Source organism: Carassius carassius, chromosome 26 (genome assembly GCF_963082965.1).
Source record: "Carassius carassius chromosome 26, fCarCar2.1, whole genome shotgun sequence".
NCBI lineage: Eukaryota > Metazoa > Chordata > Actinopteri > Cypriniformes > Cyprinidae > Carassius > Carassius carassius.
Window position 1 is genome coordinate 27,172,862 of NC_081780.1, and position 25,876 is coordinate 27,198,737.

Sequence of the window (25,876 nt, forward strand, 5' to 3'; positions counted from 1 at the left end):
TCATTTATATATTTGTTACTTTATTTTGGTACATTCATCTACTATAAAAATACAATGTTTTGAGGGTTAACATTTAAGTGGTAAAAACTGTTAGCACAAATGCACTGCAAGTCGCTTTGGATAAATGCGTCTGCTAAATGCTTAAATGTAAATGCAAGTGAAAACCTCTAACACACTGTTTTACCAATATTATTATATGAGAAATGTGTTTTGTAATGTTTTTACAAAGATAACTCACTCCACAAACTCACCTTTTATTCGCACAAACGAAACGATGACTGCGTTCCAATCGGCATGATTTATCCTTTTAAGAGGGTACTTCGAAGGGAGAATAATTGTGAAGGCCACGCTACTATATAGTTTCAAACTGAATAAGAATAAAGGCGAATTAGGTAATAAACTTAAACCACAACTTTAAAATCACTCAAATGGGATGTTGAAATCTTCGAAAGTAATAGGGCATATGGGTAGGGTCAATAACTCTGAATAGAACACAGCCCAGGTGCTGCGCAATCAATGACATCCGACACAGCAAACTAACAACGAACTATGCTTCTAACCACAGGTGGAGAGCTGTCTGCTGCAGTTTGCAAAAGCTTGTTTGAACTATGGTTTCGGAAAACACCAAACCGTTGAAGTAAGTTGGTAACGACAGAACTTGCAACCATAGTTAGCTAACGATGCTTTTGGGAAACACACCCTAGAGTGCTGAGTGAGACGAGAATATACAGTATGTGATAATGGGCAACAGCTGTGTGTGTGAGTGTGTGTGATTGAGTGACCAGGTGTGCGGAGTGAAGGTAAATGAGTCTGCGAGAAAGGGATAAACACAGGTGGAGCAACTAAAACAATAATGAGGTAACAAGATAGGCGGGGTTAGAAAATAGACAGGAGAGAGAGCACGTCACCAACGATTGAGCGTACATGTAAACACTCGATCGGATTGAACCATGAAACTGAAAGGACCGCGCATGTGCAATGAAGCAGATATAACGTAATGACGTATGACGCAGAAATTATGATGTAAGACACACGGAACAAGTGGCTCTTCCTTTTGAATAAAGTGTTGTATAAATGCGTGTTCTGTCATTATATAACTCTCATTTCACTCAGCAACTGTGAAGTGGAGCAGGACAGCCTTGTTTTGGATACTCGTCCACAGGCAACCCGTTTTGGGTGCTGGGGGGGGCTTTTTTCCCCTTTTTTTCTTTGCATGATAAATATGAGCAGCACAGTGGTTACAGTTTTTCTCAGTCACTTTGGTACATTTCTCAGATCAGAATTGAAATTCTCAAAACTACCTGTTCAATTCTCACATCATTGTGTCACTTGTGCACAAAAAAGCAGTTTCTCATTTCTTTGAACAAGTTGCAAATGCTTTGGTACATCCATGCAAATGATTATGTACAATTCTCTGTTGTTTCCTACATTATCAGTTGCTTATGTCATGTTGATCAAAATGTATTATATTGGGTCTCTGTTAAATAGTCTCACCCCCCACAACATTTAGGCACAAGCTCATAGCATAAGTCTTTACATGCAAAATGGTTGAACAAGTTATCATAATATGTCAAGCATATTTCTATACTTTCTATATTTCCATTAGACTTTTTTCTAAATCTGTCCTGAATTGGTAAATTGCTCTCAGGTGAATCTTGACTTTCTCTAACGAAGGTGCTTCTCATGAAGCATCAACTAGCAGGTATATATATAGCCGGATCAACAGAATGTTACAATGTTTGAAAATGGAAGGACAAGGAATTGGATGGGGTCAACAGCCAGAGAGAAGACGAAGAAGAGGAGTGAGGCTGCGTGGTGGAGGAGTTGGAAAGCAAAACCGAGGAAGAGGCAGAAGAGGCCGAGGACATATGCACGTTCCTGTTGAGATTAGAGCCACACTCGTAGACCACGTTCTCAGTCATGGGCTTACAATGGCCGAGGCTGGTCGAAGGGTGCAGCCAAATGTTGGAAGAACAACTGTGTCCTCGATTATTCAGACTTTTCGTCGACAGAATAGGTATGTAATCTAACAATAGGCATTGTACACTGTACCTTCATTACTAATATTTTTTCCCACATAGGACTGCAAGACAAATTCACAGGGGTGGCAGAGGGCCCCTTTTCACACGTGAACAGGAGGAGGCCATTTGCACCATGGTAATAGAAAACAATGCAATAAGACTAAGGGAGATACAAAGTGCCATTATAGAGGACAACAACATCTTTCAAAACATCCAAACAGCCAGCATCTCAACCATTGATAAGGTGCTGAAAAGTCACCAAATGATAATGAAGCAGCTCTACACTGTTCCGTTTGAAAGAAATGGTGAAAGAGTGAAGGAGCTGCGTTACCAATATGTACAGGTAAAACATGTATGAGCATGTAGCAACTGTACCTCAGAGTAAACAGTACAACATTGTATAATGATATACAGTACAGTAAGTGTGAACTTGACACATTGCATCTTTTCTACAGCCATAGCAAATATGTGCTGTATACATTTGATGTAACTGTATCTTGGCCAAAATGAAAATGCATGTAATTCATAACACTCATTTTGTGTCTTCTGGATATAGCGTATAATGGAACTGGAAGCAAGTGAACCACCGCACAGCTTCCTCTACATGGATGAAGCTGGCTTCAACCTAACAAAACGTAGAAGGCGTGGTTGGAATATCATCGACCACAGAGCTACAGTTGATGTGCCAGGCCAACGGGGCGGAAACATAACCATGGGTTGTGCAATCTCTGAGAATGGTGTGCTAACGCATATTCCCATTATTGGGCCATACAAAACAGAGCATCTTGTCACCTTTTTAGACCCTTTTTAGGATCTCATCCCTGAACAAGAGGGGGGTCAGATTGGAGATGACCTGCCAAAGTATGTGATCGTTTGGGACAATGTCAGTTTCCATCATTCCAACATCATCAGGCAATGGTTTGCTGCCCATGACAGGATGCTGATTGAGTTCCTCCCACCCTACTCTCCATTCCTTAACCCCATTGAGGAATTTTTCTCAGCATGGAGATGGAAAGTATACGATTGTCAGCCACATACACAAATGACCCTTCTGGCTGCCATGGATGCAGCATGTGACGACATCACAGCAGATGCCTGCAGAGGCTGGATAAGACACTCAAAAAGATTCTTTCCACGCTGCATTGCAAGAGAAGATGTTTGTTGTGATGTGAATGAGAATTTGTGGCCCAACAGACAGGATCGTCAAGAGGTGTAGGAAGATTGTAATTCCTTAATGTAATTTCTACAGCACCGCATGTACAGTTTTTCCTATGTTCACATTTCTTCTTTAGGTTTTTTTTTTGTGTGCTATTCAGTGCTGTCTTTTCATTTCTGTATCTCAATGACATGTTCTGTCAATATAATACAGTACAAACAGTAAGAGTGTAAATTTGAATTTGCCATTCTCTTGAAATTACACTCACACATACACTAAGATGTAACTTACAATTGACAATAATTGTCATCAAAACTTTAGCCATAGTTTCCATCAGAACATCCCTCCAGAGTAAACTGTTATATTGACAACATAACTAAACAATTTGACTGTCTTATCCGTACACAAGGACTTGTCATTCTGATGTCACTGACATGTTCATTGACACAGATATTTACTTTTGAGAGATGAACTAAGGATTTTGAGTAAGAGAGTGGCTTTTGCAGGTTATCCATGGTGTTTTGCTATTTGTACAAATTATTTTGAGAAATGCACTTACTGTTTTGCAAATTGTGAGTTTGATTCGAGAAATGTACCAAAGCGACTGCGAAAAACTGTAATATGTTTATTTATCCATAAAGGTGTATATAATACTACTGTTAAAAACAAATAAAAAGAACATGTAGGAGAGTGGTTATGTGCAAACAGTGAGAAACTCAATATTATCTATATGTCACTTTCACTATTTGAGCAGTGTGCTCATGTCTAAAAAACCTGATCACTTTATTTAGCGTTCATGTAAACACTACAACCAGATTCATCAATTGTAATGAATTCAGTCTGATTGAACCAAAAAGTGTTCATGTAAACGTAGCCAGTGTCATATGATGGTCCTCCTGGGCACACCAGCTGAAGACTGTAACACTCATTAAGTAACAATTGTAGACCAACACATTATAGAACTGAAATTCAAGTTATTGAATTCTTCTACACATTGATGATACCTTTCAAATATTCAGAATGTACTTTTGAAAAATCTTTGTAGAATTGTAGACTGATTTCTTAAATTTTGAATGATGGGACAATCAATCAATGTTTCAAGACATTAATGATTATAATTGGTTTTGTGTTATTAGCTTAAGCACACTGTGGAGAGAGAACATGCTCACGCACTTCTGTTATGTGATTTTTGATGTTCACTCACTTAGCACACACATATGGATTAACACTAAATCAAAAAAGACAATTTATAGGTGCATTCACTATAAACATAATTTATTTTCAACCTTAGCCATACATGACTTTCTGGCGAAAGTTAATCTAGCAGCCTGTGTGTAATGCGCTACTCTCATTCTGCAACAGTACAAATACATGCATGTGTTTTGCTTGCTTGAGAGTTTCTGCATTATATGAGTGGCTTTTGGAATATAAATCACAGCACGTTTCAGATAAAAAATAAAACTCGACTTCTATTTGTGAAAAATATCACAGGAGATTTATAACGAGTGATTCCCTTCAGCATTATGACAAAGCGCGTCATTACAGTAATAAGTCGGTGCATTGGAGCAGCTCTAATGCTATTAAATTACAGGTGATGAACCATAGAGCAAAAAAAATAAAAAAAAATTAAAGTAACAAAAACTTGTAAAATACATTTTAATAGGCATAATTACATGTGAAAATAACCAAAGGATATACAGTTAAACCAAAAATTATTCAGACCAGATATAATTTTTTTATTTTATTTTTACTAGTGGATGTATAGGACACCATAGTTCATTTATGTAACGTTAGCAAAATAAACTGTGACAAATTATACCCCAAAAAATCTTAAAATAGTGGACTACCAGTAAAACAAATTTGGGACCAAAAATTTTTCAGACCAAGTCTGCATGAAGCTGGATGACAGCATGGCAAGGAGACAACAGATAGTCATTAGGACAAAGGTTTCCCTGACTAAGTATTGATAGATGTGTAAATATTGTCATACTAACAGCTGTCTGAATATTTTTGGGGTTGATTGTAATCCATTACATACCTTTCTATCAAAGTTATCTAACATTATCAAGATTAAATTGTCCAACTTCTAAACAATAGAGAATAAAGTCTAATAATGTGAAATGTCGAAGGTGTCTGAATAAATTTTGTTTTGACTGTATCTACTTAATAAATGAAGTTAACCAGCTAATATTATACATACTCTTTAGGTTTCTCTACCCAATATTTAAAAAAAAAAATTTACAAATGCAATAAAAATATCGGTATCGGTATTCTGTATCAGCAAGTACCAAAAATAAAAGTATCGGGTGAGTACTGAAAAAAGTGGTATCGGTGCATCCCTAACTTCAATGGTGATGACCAGTTCTAGAATCGTGTAACTGCATTCTTAGACTTGTTCATCACTTCCTATCCTTGGACGAAGGCCCTCCTGTCACACACCAACACACATTTTCAGTAAGCAAATTATGAGAATAAAAGTATTTAAGAATGAACATTATTGAAGAACTCTATTACAACATATAATATACTTATATGTATATCATCAACATATGAATTCACAGATCCCAAACATGGTATAGGTGAAGTTACATTAACTACAAACTCTATAATAATGCATGTATAAAACAGTATATAATACAAAAGAGAATATACAAGAACAGTAATAAAACAGATGACCTGATGATATGAGTATCAGTAATGGCACTTAACAAGCTTCTCTCCAGTATCCCTGCCTGATTGCTAGGTTTATCTTGTCTGTAAAACTAATTCCAAACTGATGACATTTAAACAGGTCAATCTGGAGTAGATCTTCATGTTGTACCTAAGGTTACCTTTTTGGTTAAAACTTCTCTCCAGGGTGACTTCTCATATAAAATTCAAGGTATCGTTTTTGACTGAAACTCTTTCCACACTGAGGACATGTGTAAAGCTTTTCTCCTGTGTGACTTCTCATGTGCCTGTTTAGGTATCCTTTATGAGTGAAACTCTTTCCACACTGTTGGCAGGTAAAAAGGCTCTCCAAAGTGTGAATTTGCCTGTGGACGTCAAGGTTTAGTAAAACAATAAGCCACAAGAACACGTGGTTTGCAGTGAATTTATAACAGCTTAGGGGTGTTGAGCATGATGCACAGTGGAGTGCCTAAAACCCACTTAGCGGTCATAAATTCACTGTAAACCGTAGGTTCATGGGGTTTATTGCTTTTATAAAATGGTTATTCCATATACGGAGCAAGGTTTCACAAATTAAATCGAATGAAATGTAATGATATTGATAAACATTATTTTGCCAAACAATGTAGTTACCCAGAAACAGTTGTGGTTGTAGAACAACACAGACATAAAAAGAGGTGTATGTTTATTGTAAATTATTACATTAATTTACAACAGCTAAGATTGTGGCTCAGCCAATCAGAATCAGAATGATCAATTTTATAATTTTTCTTTAGAACTCTTTTCACACTGAGGGGATCTGTTAGGCTTCTCTTTATTGTGAACTTTCATGTGCCTCTTAAGGTTTTTAGGTTGACTGAAACTCTTTCCACACTGTTTGCATGTGAAAGGTTTCTCTCCAGTGTGAGCTCTTATGTGGGTTTTAAGGCTTACTTTATGAGTGAAACTTATTCCACATTGTTTGCATGTGAAAGGATTCTCTCCAGTGTGAGTTCTCATGTGGGTTTTAAGGTTTGCTTTATGACTGAAACGGTTTCCACACTGTTTGCATGTGAAAGGCTTTTCTCCAGTGTGAGTTCTCTTGTGGGTTTTAAGGTTTGCTTTATGACTGAAACTCTTTCCACACTGTTTGCATGTGAAGGGCTTTTCTCCAGTGTGAATTCTCTTGTGGCATTCAAGGCTTTGTTTAGAAGTGAAACTCTTCCCACACTGTTGGCAGGGAAAACGGCTTTCTGTAGTGTGAATGATCTTGTTTTCTCCACTTTGATTCGAACTCTTTTCACACTGAGGGGATCTGTTAGGCTTCTCTTTATAGTGAACATTCATGTGCCTTTTAAGTGTTCCATTTAGACTGAAACTCTTTCCACACTGTTTACACGTGTAAGGCTTTTCTCCAGTGTGAACTCTCATGTGCCTTACAAATTTTCCTTTATGAGTGAAACACTTTCCACACGATTGGCAAGTTAAAATTCTCTTGTTTTCTCCACTTTGATTCAAACTCTTTTCACACTGAGGGGATCTGTTAGGCTTCTCTCCAGTGTGAATTTTCATGTGGCGTTTAAGGTTTATAGACTGACTGAAACTCTTTCCACACAGATAGCATGTGAAAGGCTTCTCTCCAGTGTGAACTCTCATGTGAATGTTAAGGTTTCCTTTATAAGTGAAACTCTTTCCACATTGAAGGCAAGTGTAATAACTCTTATTTCCTGTCTTTTGATCTTTTTTTCGTGTTTAAGTCTTTTCAAACTTTAAGGAACACAAAGATTTTTCTCCAGTTATTGAATCACAAAGATTCTCATACTGATCTTTCTCTTCAGTTTCGTTCAGTCCTTCCCTCTCCTCTTTCAGCACCGTTAAGTCTAAATTGGAAAAACAAACAAATAAAAGTTAACCCCAGTTTAATGGCACAAAGCAATTAACATCAAAACATTTAGCATGGAATGCATGTATGCTAGATCCTACACCGGGGTGTCCAAAGCTGATCTTGGTCGGCCAGTGTCCTACAGAGTTTAAGCTGACCATTATGCAATTCATTTTTACAAAATCTAATAGCAGATTTTAGGAAATCTAGATATAGACTGATCTCTATTATGTGCCTTTTTTGATTAACATGGACGGCGTAAAAAATATGCACTGCTTGCGTGCTGCTCGCGGAGTGAAAGAGGAGTAACCCTTGCCGACTCCTGACAGCAAAATGGATATGTTTGCATAACTTTCTAACATTCATTCATGGCGATACAGTTCGGTACAATATAGTCTGCAATCATTTTCGTTTCCACTGTGAGAAGTTGTGAATGGTACCAAAATAGCGAACCGTACTGTACCACTTTTTTGGAACCCTTCCATTGGGGTACCAGAAGGTTGGAGCTAAACTCAATGCAGAACATTGATTGGTTGACTAGAATCATCACTTTTGCGTGATACAAAGGGATAAAGCGTCCTTCAATCATTCCGCTCTGCTGTCCATGAGTGTTGGCCTCATTTTCATCAGAGTGTGCAAACAGATTATAACGGTGTATTTTATAATTTTATATTTTCACACAGACAAAAGCTATTAACATCATTGCCCAAAAACGGCGTCATTTTCCTAAATATTACTGTTCTTGTGTCATGAAAAAGAGTTTTTTAGGCGAGAATGTAATTGTTTAAAACTGAAATCTTTGGTAGATTTATAAAGTGACTATTTAAAAATTTGCAATGCCGATTTCAAAGCTTCTGGCGATCAGTGCTCATGTATCTGCAGAGAGTAGCCTTAGCTCGGCTAATCCTTCAGACATTTGCCGCTGGCTCTGATGTCTTTGTAGTGATTAAACATCTTTATTTGACCCTCTAACTTTAACACGCACTATTCTAATTCTATTCTTAAGAAAATGTAACTACCTTTCTAATCTTTTTGTATTCCATTTTCTTTTCATTTATTATGCAATTTTGTGTGTGTGTGTGTGTAAAGACCTCTAACACTAGCTTGTTCTATTCTCTTTTTTATTCTATCTGTTTTCTTTTTATTTATTATATTATTTAAAAGCCCATGCTACGTGTACTTTGTTAACCTAACTGAGACTTGTTATAGCACTTATATATCATTGCTCTTTTTGTTGTTTTTGATTGCTTCCACTGTCCTCATCTGTAAGTCGCTTTGGATAAAAGCGTCTGTTAAATGAATAAATATAAATATATAAACATGATAGTTAGTCTTGGGTTGGCTATATTTAACAGGCATTTGTGGTCTCATGAATCTATTATTCATTCCTGGTCATATCATTTTGGCTGAGCACATAGTTATGTTTCATTATATATATATATATATATAAAAATAGTACAGACCAATAGTTTGGACACACCTTCTCATTCAAAGAGTTTTCTTTATTTTCATGACTATGAAAATTGTAGAGTCACACTGAAGGCATCAAGGGCTATTTGACCAAGAAGGAGAGTGATGGGGTGCTGCGCCAGATAACCTGGCCTCCACAGTCACTGGACCTGAACCCAATTGAGATGGTTTAGGGGTGAGCTGGACCGCAGACAGAAGCCAAAAGGGCCAACAAGTGCTAAGCATCTCTCGGGGAACTCCTTCAAGACTGTTGGAAGACCATTTCAGGTGACTACCTCTTGAAGCTCATCAAGAGAATGCCAAGAGTGTGCAAAGCAGTAATCAAAGCAAAGGGTGGCTACTTTGAAGAACCTAGAATATGACACATTTTCAGTTGTTTCACACTTTTTTGTTATGTATATAATTCCATATATAATTCCACACGTGTTAATTCATAGTTTGATGCCTTCAGTGTGAATCTACAATTTTCATAGTCATGAAAATAAAGAAAACTCTTTGAATGAGGTGTATCCAAACTTTTGGTCTGTACTGTATATATACATATATATATATATATATATATATATAAAATTCGAACTTTACTGTAGCACAGCGCTGACTTTGTAGCATACGTTTGACTGAACTGTTTGCTTATTTTCTCTTGTATAAGCCTGTTAACCATTGTACTTATACTTTTATAATTGTTATTGTTTATTTAAACTGAGCTTATTGTTGCTCATTTTTTGTCAATTGCTACTTTCCAGCATACACCACGCCTATCAAGAAGAGTACTATTGGCAGTGAAAATGCAAGCTGGATCAGGGTAACCAGTAACAAATCGTATTGTACTAAACTGTACTATACCGTACCGCTGGAAAAAAGCCATTACAGATGAAGAATATGCACTGAGGAAAACACAAACATCTCAAATGTACTAAATGGCATGAACATATTAACTTTTTGTCATGGTGGATCGATCTGATCCATTATCAACATTAAGGGCTGCTTAAGAATTATGCACATCACAGTATCTTGGCACACCGAACCTGGATCAAATTAGTGAGAATGTATTAACTTAAAACATCATTTATAGTACCGCTTTAACCAAGGGCGTAACTTTGGGTCTACCATTGGGGGGGTTAAACTCGCGGCATATTTATTTATTTATTAATTTATTGTATTATTTTCTTGTGTAAAAGGTAACATGCTAATTTGCATAATTTAATTATGCAATCCCCCCCAAAACGGGTGACTGTATTGGAGCAAACAGCAGTTACAATTCAGTGACATTGGTTCTACACAGTCCCTGGCACCCTCTGGCTTTACCTCATAGGACACTGGCAAACGAACATCTAGCCAGCCAACTCCAGTCAACAAAACAAATCATCAGCTAACTCAGTGTTTCTCAAACTTTTCTGCCATTCCCCACTTCAGAGGTAGGAAAGGGTTCCGAGCCCCACCTGTCCCCAATCACCCCAACAAAATGTTAATAAACTAGGCTTTAAGTTTAACTGTTAAAATGTATTTTATTAACATCACATTTTAAAAACTTAACATCAAATAACAGCATTAAAAATTTTCAAATAAAGAAAATGAAAGTGCAATTATATTATCACTTTGCATGAAATAAGACTCAAAATTAGATTAAAAAATAATAATAATTGTGTTTGCATTTAGCTTCTGATAACATCAATACAAGTGTGGACTAACATTAACCTAGTTGTGCTTTGATTCATTTTGACACTTTGCAAAATCCATGCAAAAAGAACAACAAAAAAACAAAAAAACAAACAAAAATAAAAATAATCTCAAATTGAACCAGAGGTGGTAAATTCCTAATAATGTACGTATTTTTTTTTAGGTATTTTAATAAGATAGATACCTAAAATACGTTGCGCATACAGCTCAAGTAATGCGATCGTTATAAAGGTGTTTTAACAACAAAACACATCCACTTGCACATATTTGACAATCGGAATATCAGATATATCCTGCTATAGCTAACACATTTGTGAAATTTTGAATAAAAAAGGAAATAAAAGCAGATCATCAGTCATTCAGCACTATTGTGGCTACGGTGTGACAAGCAATGAATGGCGCGTCTCCATGGGAACCATAAAGCGATACTACGATCAATAACGGTAGCCTTGAAATACTTTTAAACTTACGTGTGAAGAGGTTAAGTAACGTCAAGGCTTACATTTAAATGTGTCTTTGTTTTGAGTGTATGGTCAATAAATAAAGGAATTAAAAAGATGGGCACAAAACCTGTTTGTCATGTTTCTATTCCCCACACTTTGAGAAACGCTGAGCTAACTTAACAGCTAACTTAAGGGTACCTCCGTTTGGTCAGGATTTTTTGTTTTTCTTTTTTCTTTTTTTTTGGCTGGTGTCAACAAACAATGAAAAATCGTTGTCTGGCTGCCTTTCAGTGTCCTTTTCATCTTTCCGTCAGCTTTCTCCAACCATTCATCCCATCGACTGTGCAAAATAGTGAACAAACTTGGTACTGAAAGCGGGTTGGGTAATACCAGAGACTTTGGTAATACCAAATCGGTGCGGGGGGTACATTACAGATTATTTAAAATATGATACTATCTTTCTTGCTTGCAAATGAAATTAATAAAGAAAATGAACAAAAGTATTCATTCTGAATGTTTCATATCTATTTTAATCTGAATGATGTGATGATATTGGGGGGGTTATATTAGCTGGATCTGATTTTTGGGGGGGTCATGACCCCCGTAACCCCCGTGCAAATTACGCGCATGGCTTTAACCCCGATTGATTTGTTAGGTTACGGACTTTAAAGGGTTAGTTCACCCAAAAATGAATGATGTCATTAATAACTCACCCTCATGTTGTTCCAAACCCATAAGACTTGTAAGTTCATCTTCAGAACACAGTTTAAGTTATTTTAGATTTAGTCCGAGAGCTTTCTGTCCCTCCATTGAAAATGTATGTACGGTATACTGTCCATGTCCAGAGAGGTAATAAAAACATCAAAGTAGTCCATGTGACATCAGAGGGTCAGTTAGAATTTGTTGAAGAATCGAAAATACAATTTGGTCCAAAAATAAAAAAAACTACGACTTTATTCAGAGTTGTCTTCTCTTCCGGGTCTGTTGTGAGCGTGTTCACATCACTGCAGTTTAGTGATATCCGGTTCGCGAACAAATCACTCGATTTAAACGGTTCTTCTTGAACCAGTTCACCAAATCGAACTGAATTGTTTGAGACAGTATGCGTCTCCAATAAGCATTAATCCACAAATGACTTAAGCTGTCAACTTTATTAATGTGGCTGACACTCCCTCTGAGTTAAAACAAACCAATATCCCGGAGTAATTCATTTACTCAAACAGTACACTGCTGAACTGCTGTGAAGAGAGAACTGAAGATGAACACAGAGCCCAGCCAGATAATGAGAGAAAGATAAATAAAAATATTTTTATTATTAAAAATATCTTAAATTGTGAAAAAAATATATATCTTAAACTGTGTTCCAAAGATGAACGGAGGAGGTCTTGCGGGTTTGGAACAACATGAGGCTGAGTCATTAATGACATAATTTTCATTTTCAGGTGAACTAACCCTTTAAGTCTTTTTTTTAAACAGCCCCCAGGGCTCAACATTAAACGTTGAGTTGTGCTTGTTCTTTGGACAATTAAACCAATCTCATCCATCTGTCAAAGAAAAAAGTTAGATAATTTTTTTTTCCATTTGTTGTTAAAAAGTAATCTAATCACAAGCAATATTCTGCAATATATACTGTCTTTTTGTACCGAAATTCTTAGTAGCAATAATCACGTTTCAAAACGAAATTCTTACATTCTTCTTGTTTTAATTAAAATCTATTAAATATATAAATCTAACCTTAGTCAACATACCTAAAATGCAAAAACTGAAAAGTGTATTTGATTTTCGTTAACTTTATTTCCATGAAAATATGATGGCTGCCAGTTGTTGAGCTAAAAACAGGTTCATTAAAACACAAACGCACAAACACACGAGATGAAATATGCATAGATCTTTACAAAAAAATGTTTTATTATAAAGCCTGTGAGAAGCATAAACAAGATAAAATGCAAAGGGTCATGAAACCCCAGACTACTTATTCTAAGATTTTAGCAGAGGTGTTAGTGTTGCACATCATAGAAGACAATGTTAGCATCCACTAATTTTAACTGTTGGAGAAAATTGGTTAATTTTAAGCTTTTTTGCTCCATTTTCATCTTCCGGATTTAGAATCTACATTGTGTTGATGTCACGATTTGTGACGTGGCAATGGACTATAGTACATTGATGACGCGTCGGTGTCTATTCAATTATTCATGAGATTGCGTGTTTATCCTATGAGAAGACGCTTCGCTTAATTATTCACAACATCATGTGTTCATTTGCTATGAAAGACTCATCAGACTGTGAAATGACATCACACACATTAACAGAGAAACATTCATGGATTGCAGAAATGTGTTTGTTTTTTCTTTGTAATAAGAGTTCGGCACAAACGCGATTCATTCACTTGGTGAGTGTAACCGTTTTTTTTTAGCTCTGTGACACAACCTGTCAGAAGGCTTATATAAACGCCACAGAATAATATATATATATCTCATTTGTGAGTCGCTTTGAATAAAAGCGTCTGCTAAATGACTGAATGTGTAATATGTTTTCGATGCAGAGTGCAAATGGCTGTGCATTTATTTGTGCTTTTAGCTCGATGGGAGCAAAATGAAACTTTCTGAACGCAAAGCTTTGTGTGCTGTCTGTCTCCCCTCTTCCCCCTCCCCCGGTCCGCTGCACACCACGCCCACTTTTTTATCATTTTTTTAAAACCGTGGTGAGAACTAACCTGTGCAGAAATGGGGGGTTTCATGACCCTTAAAAGAACACTTAGATTATGAACTGACATCGATGAAAGAAACACATTTTCTAGTGTCAAGTTAAAGTAGACCATAACTGCGGGGAACTTTGGTCTATTAAAACGTATCTTAATGTTTACTGGATTTTAGAATTCGCTGTAAGAAACATTAGCTTCGACAAAGTGTCAGGCTTCAGGCTCATTCGGTGTGCCCGGGAAAGCAATCCAGCGGCAGAAAACACTCGCTCAGTGCTGGAAGAACCACTTGGGGATGCTGAATATTTTGCGGGCGACCTTGGCTAGTTGAGGGAGGGATCCAGCACTGGTTTTCCTGTGGACTTTTTCTCATTGAGCCAAGGTACTCCTCCATCTGACCTATGGCGATGTCAGCTACACTCGAGTTACTTTCATATGAGCCGAAAATGCGTACCTTCTTTGGAACGCTTCTGGCCTATGTGACTTTGTTTACACCACTGCATTCTGCCTCCTTCACCAACATTTCGCGAATCTCTGCGAGTCGATTGCTCACTGTACTATCTCTAATAATCCATTCTGTTTTGAAACGTGGATCTAATACAGCCGCCAACACAAGGTGCTTGACAGAATAGAATCTGTTAAAACGAGTAGAGACATTGACTGACAGTGTCTCCGCAAACGCATGAATGGGTAGGGGGAGGGTCTCAGGCAGACTGGACAAAAGCAGTTTAATTTCCATAACAGCTGGAAGAATCATGCCCAGGTTTTTGAGCTCTTTTTGCATAACATTAGTAAGTTCTGCCAGAGGTGATAGCACCTCAGTCAGGGCTTGGAGCTGAAGTACATCATTTATGGTCAGCTTACTGTTCTCAGGAATAGTCAGCTTATTTTGAAATTGCGAGTCTCTTTCAAACATTTTAATTACAGATTCAATCATGCACAGCTGACTGCTCCATCTGGTGATACATGCTTGAGTGGGACGCACACCCAGTTTATCAGCTTCCTCTGTGTTCAGGGTGCTCTTTCTGACAGCTTTTACAAGTTTTGCCGTACGTGTGATGACATTGCCCACATCAGCATGGCTGTTTATGGCATCCTTTAGGGCGAGCTGCAGTAAATGAATAGGACATCGCATATGGAGATTTTTTTCGGTGATATATGTAGCGGTCACGTTCTCAATGATCTGCAAAAAATTTGGCTGGAATGGGGAAGGCTGATTATCCACTGTGTCACCTTCCTCTGGGTCCTCTTCCTCTCCCTCCTCTTCTACAGCACTTTCCTCAAACCCTGGAAGGTTGAAAGCCTTTATCATGTTACTGGCGCTGTCGGTGACCACCCTGACAACACGTCTTTGTAAATTCCAGTGTTGTAAAACACCTTCATATTTCTGAAAAATACTCTCAGTTGTGTGGTGTCCTTTAAGATCTTCACAGGACAGCAACACAGTGTGACCATTGAACACTTCATCAACGAAACTTGCCACAACACCTAGAAAGCTGTGTCCTCTTCTGTTTGTCCATATGTCTAGCGTAAGCACGAAAGCCATCTCCTAACTGCAACAGCTCCCTAAGTCTGCCTTCCATCTCACTAAGAGCATTTGGCATAAGTGTATCACGCACTGTATTGTAGCATGGAGTGGTGTATCCGGGCTGGGCAACGCTGACAAAATGATGCATACCCTCTCGTTCACCTTTTGTCAGAGGTTCATAATCCAAGTAAACCATCGTAAAAAATGCGTCATCTAATTCTTTCTTCCGTGCATTTGACACGGAGAACTGGGGACGCTGGAGAGGAAAAAAATTCTTTATCTCCTTTTGGCCTTTTGTAGTTTTTTCTGTAAAGAACAAATTTGCGTGCATTATATTAGATTATAAATTACTGTTTCCTATAACTAGCCTATTCTGTAGGTCTACCTGTAGGTTCGGGTCATTTTTTTAATTACATTTTTTAATAATAATATTTTAATAGGCTTAAGTAGTGTGGCTAATAGGCCTATCTTCTGTACTATGTAGTTCTTTATTTAAACCTATATACAGCTGTGAGTTTAGGTCTACAGTTTAACTGCTATTATTTAATGACTCCGGAGCTCCGAAGAAAATTTTATAATAATTATAATAATTTTTACGTCACCAGGTTTTATTAATTTATTTAATTTTAAGCAAAAATGATTTTAATAAGTAATAACGAAATATAATGATTCTTTCCCAGATTTAGGCGAATGAATGAATTCGTGGCAGCTAACAGCCTTACCTAACACTGAAACTCCAACATTTTGAAAAGTTAATTCAATATATATTTATGATGTGCACTCAAACGCTAATTAGATTAAGCAGAACTCAATCTAAATAAATTACTATAAATTATTTTAATCTATTAGGCTATTACCTTACAGTCTATTACATCTAAACGGCGGACCACAAAATATTTAAAAGAAAAATGGGCTTAATTCAATTCATTACTTCTAACATTATTTTTCGAGAGATCACGTTTTTATAACATAAGGCTGTATGTTATTATGCATCATATCTTTCATAACTAATTAAAATAGCCTAACTAAATGGTATATTAGGCTATCTTTCATAACTAAATAAATAAACGATAATATAATAAATAAATCTATTTCATGTTAAGCATAGATTAATCCTTTTAAAACGAATTCAGTAATTTAATACTGTAGGCTAGTCCTAGCATAAAACAGAATAGCCTATTCTAAATTCGTGACCGTAATTTTGTCTGCATGTTATGATCGGGGCTCCGTACAACAGAATATAGCTAACCTTATCCTACCTGTTTATTCGTTTTTATGGTATGTAGCTCACCTTTTGCTGCACTATGTTTGCGTAGCACATCCTCGTGCTTTCTGGCAATATGCCGCTTCAGATTCCAAGATGAGTCTTTACTAACTTTAACAGTCTCCCCGCACTCCCTCTCAGTTTCTTCTCCCTGCTCATTCTTAACTTTGATTTTTACTTTACATATATGTATAAGGCTTGCAACTTCATTGAAACAATATCTGAACTCCATAACTGCTCTACTATTCTCGACCTCTACAGATTCTCGCTCAAAAAAGCAAATCACCAAAGGGCATTCTGGGTTGAGCGAGCGGAGCGGAACATTCAGAAAGGCGCTCTGTGCTCTTATGGAAATATTACCACTCCGCTCCCGCTCCACTCCGCTCGCATGCTCTGCTCACCATCAAAGAATCCTAGGTCAGTCAAAATGACTGAAAAACTAAACTTGAATTTTCTACTTAAATATTATAAATATTCAAATAATATTCAAATTTAAAAGGCATAATTTCTAGGGGTGCGCAATATATGTCGGCCGATAATGTGCATCTGACAATGAATGTGGATTTGCGTAGCTTGTCAGCTAACAATGGCTCTGTATAGTAACAGCCAGTAAGGCGCGGGTTGAGCCCTTCGGTTATGAGTCATCCTAAAATATTTTTAATGATATTCGGGTTGCGGTCGGTCGGGTCATTTGAAATAAAGATGCCAATTAAACCTTTGTAATCTATATAGTAATAGACACATATTTGAAATACATAGGCCTACACTTTATTGGCTGAATAACTGGCACGAGTGACCACCTGTCCCGCTTTACATTGTACTGCACAGCAATTTTACCCTTTATCCTGCCTCATGCAAATTCAGCATCTGTCCCGTTTTTTCATTCGACCTGTAGATGGCAAAGCAGAGAGAGCTTTTTGCATTTTATGCAAAAGCTGTTTTTTGGGGGCACATGGTGGAGAATACGACGTGAGCGACATGGTGCATGTGAGTACCACAGAAAAAAAGCACATCATTAAGAAACATGCAAATCAGTGTAGTCGTTTTTCATTAAACCAAATGACCCACAGACTGACAAAGTTTTGGCAGCAGAAGTGACGAGCATTTATCATGCCGTACATCACACACATTCATATCGCTCTACCGACTGCAGTAACAAGTTAGCCCCAGTAATTTTTCCAGATTCTGAAATGGCTAAGAAAAAAGCTGTAGAAAGCATTATATTTGGCTGAGATACAACTATTTTAAAATTTGGAATCTAAGGGTGCAAAAAGAAGTCAAAACATTGAGAAAATTACCTTTAATTTTGTCTAAATTAAGTTCTTAGCAATGCATATTACTAATCAAATTAAATTGATATATTTACGGTAGGAAATTTACAAAATATCTTCATGGAACCTGACCTTTACTTAATATCCCAATCATTTTTGCCATAAAAGAAAAACTGATCATTTTGACACATACAATGTACTTTTGACTTTTGCTACAAATATACCCCAGAGACTCAAGACTGCTTTTGTGCTCCAGGGTCACATCAGACCATCAGATTTTCACCAGTTATATATACATAAAAAAAGTTTTAAAATGTGTTGTTTTGCAGAACATCACAGTTATATATGACATGAGAATAAGGTCTGAATTTAATCTGTTATTTTAATGTTTTTTTTAACCTAAGAGGCCCTGATGTTGTTTGTATTCAAGCATTTCAGTGGGCTCAAATAGATCACCCTTTACAGCAGATTTAGTACACAAACAAATGACAGTTTTGACCTAAATATGATTTTCAGTTACAATAATTAATCCTAAAATTCGACATTAGTAACTTACTTTTAGCAGCATCAGGCGCGCTCTTACAAGATCTCCTGGCTCTTACTTGTGAATTGAGTTCACTGGAGACTCGCACTTAACGGTTCATTTGAATCAGTGAGTTGTTGACTCTAGAACAGCTGCAATCGGATCTAGACAGTTGGCCTAGGGTCCGTATCTCCTTTACAAATCCAGGATCTCCCTCCATGGGGATCATTCATGTAAAAGTAAAGTTGGGACGGTTTTATTCTCAACGATATGAAAAGTGTTGCCACTCCCATTTATTGCACATTTTCCTCGAAATCACATATATTAGTAATAATAATATATTAGTTGAGCCAATAGTGCGGCAAGATACTGACATGGGATTATTATTAACCAATCAGATGTAGCTTATTTAGAACAGCTATTATATGGATGATTTAGCTATCAGACACGAGCAGCAGCAGCGCATTGATCATCGTCAAGGACACATTCTTTGTGCGATTGTAAGTAATCTTTTAATTAGAATATGATATCAATAAAAAATGTTTGTTTTGTTCACTTTGTTGTACAAACGTGTGTAAGCGTCTCGTTAGTGTCGTTTTAAGTAGGGTAACTAGCAGTAGCCAGAACCATTGAGAATATAATTTTTAACATTCCATTCTAACGGTAACACTTCGTCCAACTCACATAGACTACAGCTACACTGTATGTTGGCGGATAATTACCTCGTTTAATATTTACCGACCGTTTTGCAAAAGTTCGCCAAAAACTCAAGGCAAACATGAACATGAACCGGTTGATGTTTAAGACATATTTAATTATCAGTTACATCAGACATAACGTTAAAGGGTCAGTATTCTAATACTCTAACCAATATTCAATATTCAAACCAGAGAGCTAAAAGCTCTAACGCTAGACAGAACTGTATCTAATATAAATAAGATAACTATCAAAGAACATAAACTGCATGTACCGGTAAAAGAAACAAGATTATAACGATCACAGAACATAGGCTATCAAACAGAGCAGAGTTATAATGTACATAAAAATGTCATACAGATTTACTTCTGCAGGAGTATCAAACACACAAACACACCACTCCCCACGTGTACATCTTCAAGTGACTTATTGTCACAGTTTACACACTGCCAGAGGTCTGTACATGGCAGCTCATGCAGTTTACATGTGCATCTACCCTTAACACAATTTGTTTTTTTACACGAGCAGTGCACAAGTTCTAGTATATGGCCTCTGGAGCTGGAGGAAGTGTCATCCAGTCCACTCTGTAGAAATCTCCTACCATCTTCCAGCCATGATTTACAGGAGGAGGAATGTCTGGCATGCACTCAAGACACCTCCTGTGTACTGCAGCCTGATAGCTTGCCCGCTGGATGTGTTTATGCAAGGAGTCTTTGTTTGGAGGCAAGTCTCTCTCAGAACATTTACCGGATTTGAACGGTTTAGCCCTTGCAATATTTACATCTTGGCAGTCCTTCTGGTCATATAGATCACATGTGTAAGCTTCCAGAGCCTCACGTAGTTCTGGTGATGGGGTGAAACTTGTTCCTAGTTCTCTAAACATAGTGATGTATTCTGTTTTTTTTAACTTAGTTTTTGTATGCTTTTGCTTTCCCAACCTTATGCAGAGCGCTCACTGTGTCACATCCAGAAAAGGCAAGCAGACATACAAGGCCATCACATTTGTCTTTACCAAGCTACATGCCCATCTTGGCGATGTCAGTAATGTGTGTGTTTCTCCCCTTGGCTGTATGGAAATGGAGGAGGCCATCAATGTGGCTGCAGAAAGCTAGAGCCAGCACAAAGACATCAGTGTCTGGGCTCTTGATTACCAGGTCATGGCTGTGTTTGGCTGCATGCAGTATCATTCTGGTGTCTGCCTCCTCTTGACTTGTCTCTAGGTTTTTGAGTTCCAGTATCTCAAGGTCAGTATAGCTCACATTTATCTTAATTGCAGGCCACTTGCTTCCATGTGCAACAACGATGGTTATATTGTCAATTATATTCTTTGCAGATGAGCTCCAATGTTGGAAGAAATACTCCCGTAAGTTTTCTTTATTTTGGCCACATGCCAGGAATTTTTTCCACTGCTTTGGGGTATTTTGGTCAATCATACTCCATTGCTGTGTGGAACTCTCCCATCCTCACTACAATTCTCTCAGAGTAAGAATTTGTTTGCCAAAGGATCTCTTGGGCCTCGGCAAATATGGCTTGATCCATAACTAAAACAACTTTTTTGTTCTAAGCTGTCAGCAATGGCAATGGAGCGGCTCAGGATGGGGTGAACAGTGTTGAGATCAGTCGGACTGTCGTCAATCACTGGTAGGTAGCCAACATGTGTGTAGATGGTAGTACTGTGTCTTCCTTCAACATGATTTTAAACCCTGTCCATCCAGGAAGGACTTTGCCCTGGGCCTCAGGTACTTTGAGTAAAAAGAATGCAGCATCAGTTCTTCTACCGTTAGTCTGGGCATAGCTGTATTGGTTATGCTGGAGATCTATCTTCAATGCAAAATTCTTTGGACCAGATCGCTTTCCTCTTGTGTATGTTGAAAGATTCAGTGGAGGAGGATGAACAGACCACTCTCATGTTCTCTGTCTGGGTAATGTGTCTGGTAAGGATGCTGTATAACCGTTTATGGCCCTCTGAATTATTACACCATTGGTGTTATGTGTTGTCCCTTTACCTAAAAGAGTCTCCTCTCCAAAGTCATTTTTATCCCAGACAAGAGTAACAGGCACTTCAGCACTGATTTTTTCAGGGATGTATATTTCCCCTCTCTCCATTTGTAGATGGAGCAAGGGCAGTATCATGCTCAAGGACCTGGGAATTGGATGAGCAGAGACCCAGACCATTTAACAACCCTATAAACTGCGCAGAGCCAGTCATATGCCGAACTACCATTGCAAGTGAGCACTGGTTTGGCATGAGCCACAGGTTGCAAGGGTAATAATGTCCTGACAAGTGGACACTATCTTTCTGCTGTCCTCTGAAGTGACATCAACACGTTCATCTGATTGTTGTGATGACATTCCTGATATCCATGCAATGAAGTTAAAAAGTTGGTGAGGCACTACACTCATCCCATTTTCCAGTGTGAGGTCACCTGCTGTGGGAGGACATGGAAGCTTTGGGTATTTTTTTGATGTCTTTTGAATGATTTCTTTAAGTGTCAATGCTGCATGATATAACACCCGAGAATCATCCGTGTTGATGGTGTCTTTTTCAATATCTCCTTGACTTGTCATTTCTCCTTCACTTTCTTCAGATGAGGAGGAAGTAGAGGAGACGGCAACTTCATGCACAATCTCGTCAGCTGACAGATTGTCCACATATACAAGGTAGGTTGTGGATGCCTTCAGGAATTTCAAGAAGGGATGAGACTTGTGAAGTCTTGCCTTTAGTGAGTGTGCCTTATAAGCTGCGATGTTCACTCCCTCGGTTTCTTCCACAGTTTTTTTGAAAAGCATATTCAACTTTGACAGTCGAAGCACTTCGCGTTGTTTTAACAGCCTCTCCTCAATGACTATTTTGCAGAAGTGCTTGTATCCATTTTCATATATGTTTGTTTCTGTTCTCTCAATTTTGTGTGTGGTCAGGTACCGGGTATAATCTCTATAGCAGGTGAAGTGATACCGTGCTTCACTAGCCACCAAGTCCCTGTCTTGGATATGGAAAAGAAGAGACTCATCCCTTCTTCCTTCAGCGGCGAGTAGCAATTTCCCGGCATGGAGTGTTTCACACTTTGTTAGCTTTTCTTTTACCCTTTTCCTGCTGTGTGTCTGAACCTTGTACTTCTCATGTTTGCAAATAATGCATTGTACTGGAAGCAGGTGTGGGGCCCGCTTGGACGTGTAGAGATCACGGGCGTCAGATCTCAGAGCCTGTGTTTTAACTGGAGTTGCCTCACCATCCTCTGCCTTTACCACTAAAAGTGCAAAACAATAGATTTAGGTTTTGCACCCTTCCCCACATCACTGATTAAAGAAAAATGGTTTGTAACTTTCAGCAGGGGAAAACTTATGCTCCATATATTGGTTCCACCTATTCCATTAACATGGGTAATAAACCAGTTTCACAGCGTTCAGTGTCCGGCCTTGTTGATGTTAATGATGCCATAATTGGAAGGGTAAATTTTTGCACGGTGTTTTTATCATATCACTGTTAATTCATTGTATTTATCTATATTATTAAGTTAGCTTGAAGTTGCTATATCTTATCTAACTGATTGGACTTAGCTTTCCTAAAAATGACGACAAAATCCCATTGACTTTCATTGCAGAATGTTCAAATTGAGCCAAGGCTACGGTGGCCCAGTAGTGCACAACACAAACTCAAATCTAAACTCCCTGAAGTCCAAGACTCAATTAAACTTCCTTCCTTTATCTTTCTTTTTTCCATCTATCCTTCTTTTTAACCTTTCTATATTTCTTTCTAACCTTTATTTCTTCTTTAATCTATTCTTTTGTCTTTCCACCTAATTTTTCATTCTTTCTACCCATCTATCAAACTGTATTGCCTTAACTTTCGGGCTAGGCTTTTTCCAAACCAACTTAAAAGTTAATAAATGATCGTTTAAAGTATAAATTTAAAAACAATTATTTTAAATTGTAATAATATATCACAATATTACTTTTTCTGTATTTTTGATAAATAAATGCAGGCTTGATGAGCAGAAGAAACTTTTCAAAAACATTAAAAATAGTAATGTTTCCAAACTTTTGACCTGTACTGTATGTCTAATACTGCACCGCCTGTCTATACAATATAACACTAACCTTCCTTTGCAGTTTCTTCAACTGATACTGCCTTCTCTCTTCTCCTTTGTGCTCGTTTTATCTCCGTGATATTTGTGAAAGGGCTGTAGCACTCCCTGTGGGAGCCAGTGTTAGTTTGTTTGACTAACTGGTTTGTAGGTTCCTGGCTTTGTAACTTGTAGGCCTGTACTGCCTCTTCTGCAATGATACCTTCTCTGCCCTCAAGGTCTTTCCACAGAAACACTGATTTAATTAATTTCTCCCAACTTATGTCTGTGAAGGGAATGGTGGGTCCTCCACTTCCTTCAAATATATACATACAGCACTTCATGTTTTGCCATTTCATCCAAGTAAACATGGGCGTGAAAAAAAAAAAAAAAAGTATTGTCTCGTTTTTTCATGACGTTGTGTTTCTAAGCAAATGTGTCAAATGTGTTAAATCAGAAGGGTGTATTTATAAAATATTAAAAAGAAATGACAAAAGGTGGTTACATAAAAACAGTACCAATGGAAAACGTTACCTCTACATTTTCATTTTGTGTCAAACTGAATATGTAGCAAAATTAGGTAAAATAGTTCTTATCTTAATAGTACAATCTTAAATCCTGTGTGTGAAGTGCGCCAGTGTGTTCACAAACGCATCACCAAATTTCTTTTAGGCTAATTCCATATTATTGTTACAATTTAAATGCATGATGTCATAACAAATGTCCAGTGTGAAAGCAGGATCTTCTCAGCTGCACTTATTTGTCATGTGATCTCAACATTTCTGTCTAATGTCATTTAACATCTTTACACTCGCGTGAGACATTCTTCATAAATAGATTTCATTTCTGTAGAGATGGACATTTTAATAAGGTTCAAATGAGTGAGTTCAAGCTTTGAAAATAAAAACCAACCTGTTTGTTCCTCAGTATCTTCATGCTTCAGACTGAATGTTTCTACAATCTTTATGTCTTCACTCTCCTCTTTAATAAACGCCATCTGTATAGAAGTGTGTCACGTGGATCCAAGTTTTTCTTTTTGTTTGGACACTTTTTCCTGTTTAAGATGAAAATAATTAACAGGGAAATTTACATATATATATATATATATATATGCAATAAATGTAAACTACCTACAATCAGCTCCCTACGCAGTCAGCACACTGGTAAGTAAGTCAACTTGGGCTGTGTTTTCCCAAAAGCATTGTAAGCTTAAATACATCGTAGACCCATTGAAACCAATGGAGTTATGAAAAATTTAGGCTTACGATACTTTTGGGAAATGCAGCCCAGAGTGAGAGCTAATGGATTTAAATTAACAGATTAAAATATATTTATAAAATTACACAATTGTTTGTGATTTATCTGGTATTCAACTGTTTGTATATTACCTTTCATGAAACACTTGCAGTTGGTTTGTACACACGTTTGTTTTTGTTGTTCTGGTTAATGATGAGAATTTGATTTGTAATGTGCTTTTCTTAAAACCAAAGCGCTACAATAAAACAGAAACACAAAAAGAACAATTCAAATTACAAGTAAAAAAACAAATCTTAAATAGTTGTTGCTTTTACACCGTTTTATTAAAAGTTCATAAAAGTGGATCACTTTGAGATTGATTCAGCTGGCTCGGAGTTTCAAAATGCCCCGTTTCTCCATAAACCATAGTTTTGAACACAACGAGATTAGTTAATTGGAACACTTTAAACGATTGAAAGTACCCACCTTTCTTCTTCTTATAGAATTAGCGGCAGTCTAAACGCATCAAACCTCTCTTCAGCCGACTCACATACGCGGGATCGCATACTCATGACGTCACACCGCCAGACCAAAATAAAAGTCTTTTCTCCGCTAAAATTACGTAGGCTGCGTCCGAAATGTCTTGTCCCTCGTTCAAATACCCTCACTTCAGAGATCGTGCGCGCGACAGGAAGTAAGTGCGCATGAGGTCCGTGTACTTTTTGATCATTTCATTTTCTGTTTGGAATGGAATAACGAGAAATGAAAACAAGCTCGTTCATTCGTTTTTTAATTTAGTTTAAAAAACGAAAAATCGATTTTGACTCGATTTTTCATTTTTCGTTTGGTTTACAAATCGGTTTATGGGTTCGATATTTCGTTTGCACACGTGGGCGGTACTGAAACGCCCCTTTCATCTGATTGGTCAAACCGCTCCGCTTTCAGTACGATCTTTTTTTTCTGTCAGGCAAAATAAGAGTCCGAGTGCGGCACTGACAAATACACTATAATAAAATAATGTCTGAAACCACCACTCACTGTTAACTAAGCACAATATTTGAAGCAGAAATATGTTGCTGGTCACGTAATTCGTGCTGATGAGACTTGCAAGCGACCCCAAAAATGTGAGCCACAGACAGTAGGCCAGGCTATGACAGATTATTTTAGCGTGATGTATTTCTTCCCATTGATAAATACTGTGCAAATAGTTCCGTCTCTTTGGATAAAAGGAAAGAGGAAATAAAAATCAGGAATAGGCTGAACTAGGCTACAATAATATGTCCGTAACATTTACCACT

At 37.4% G+C, this 25,876-nt stretch overlaps 1 pseudogene; it reads right to left on the bottom strand.

The window, feature by feature from the left end:
* Window positions 1-6,515: 6,515 nt before the first annotated feature.
* LOC132106082 (gastrula zinc finger protein XlCGF57.1-like) lies at window positions 6,516-24,376 on the bottom strand (annotated as a pseudogene).
* Window positions 24,377-25,876: the final 1,500 nt, after the last annotated feature.